Here is a 1401-nt window from a genome sequence, read left to right as displayed (position 1 = left end):
AAATGACCATGTCTGGATATAGTGGAATTCCATGAAACTACCTGAAGTGCACCAAGGCAGATTAATGGGGTCCCTCAGAACGCCCGGGTCCTAACTTTAGCTCTGCTACTTACTGGCCGTGTGACTTTGGCCAGTTGCCTAACCTAACCTCTCTAAGCTTCAGTTTTCTTATCTCCAAAATGGGATTAGTAGGAGTAATAATAATACCATATATCTTAAAATATGCTCAGGAGTAAATGAGTAAAAAAAACAAAAACAAAAACAAAAAACCTAGTCTTAAGGAATTTAGACCAGTGCCTGGCACGTGGTAAGTACCATGTATGTATAGACTATAATTTTACTGATCTGAAGCAATCTTCGAAATATATTAAGTACAAAAAACTAAATGCAATTCCAGTTGTATAAAACCAGGGTAGGATAGTTTTATATATTTATGCTTTCATATGCATAACACATCTCTAAAAGGAGGTACTAGAAACTAGAGATTGCATCTGAGGAGTGATTAGCAGTGGGAAACAGTTCTCACTGAATAAACTTTATACTTTTAAACATTTTTTTTTTTTTACAAAATATATATATTATCTATCCCAAAATTTTAAAATAAAGACATATTTGGAAAAATTTCCCTTGGCATGATGAGACTGTTCTGTGTCCTATTATGGTAGTGGTTATACAAAGCTATACATGTTAAAATTCATAGAACTGTACATCAAAAGAAAAAAAGTAAATTTGACTGTATGATGATTTAACAAATAAAAATTTAAAAAAGAAAGTCCCTTTGTGAGACAGAATGCCAGCAAGGAGGTGATTGCATTTGAGGGAAAAAGGAATCCTTAGTCCACGGCCACCCTGAACACACTCGATCCCATCTGATCTCGGAAGCTAAGCAGGGTTGGGCCTGGTTAGTACTTGGATGGGAGACTACCTAGGAAGATCAGGTGCTGTAGGTGTAAAAAAAAAAAGAAAAAAGAAAAAGAAAAAAAGAAATTTTTATAGCTCAAGGAAGGAACAAGAGTTGTTGCTTACTCCTGCACCTGAGTTAGCTGCTGAGTCAGCTGTGGGGTGATCAACCTTCCTGGTTTGCCAAGGAATGTCCCCATTATAGCACTGAAAGACCCTCATCCCAGGAAACCCCTCAATCCTGAGCAAACTAAAAGAGGTGGCCACCCTAGTTGACTGGGGCTGTCAGATCCACTGACCTGGGTTGGTATGGCTGGGGCCTCTCTCTGTGCTGTCTTTCATCCTCCAGCAGGCTAGCCCAGGTTATTCTCATGGTAGCAGTGACAGGGGTCCAGAGAGCAAGCAGAAGCATGGAAGATATTTTAAGGCCAGGGCTCAGAACTGGCCCTTCATCGCTTCTGCCACATTCTATTGATCAAAGCAAGTCATAAGGCCAGGCCG

General features: G+C 39.7%; 1 pseudogene; it reads left to right on the top strand.

Annotated features, from left to right (window-relative positions):
• The first annotated feature begins 836 nt into the window (after positions 1-836).
• LOC120623046 (uncharacterized) lies at positions 837-950 on the top strand (annotated as a pseudogene).
• Positions 951-1401: the final 451 nt, after the last annotated feature.

The sequence above is a fragment of the Pteropus medius genome, unplaced genomic scaffold, assembly GCF_902729225.1.
Source record: "Pteropus medius unplaced genomic scaffold, Ma_sr-lr_union100, whole genome shotgun sequence".
NCBI lineage: Eukaryota > Metazoa > Chordata > Mammalia > Chiroptera > Pteropodidae > Pteropus > Pteropus medius.
This window is presented reverse-complemented; position numbering and strand designations above follow the sequence as displayed.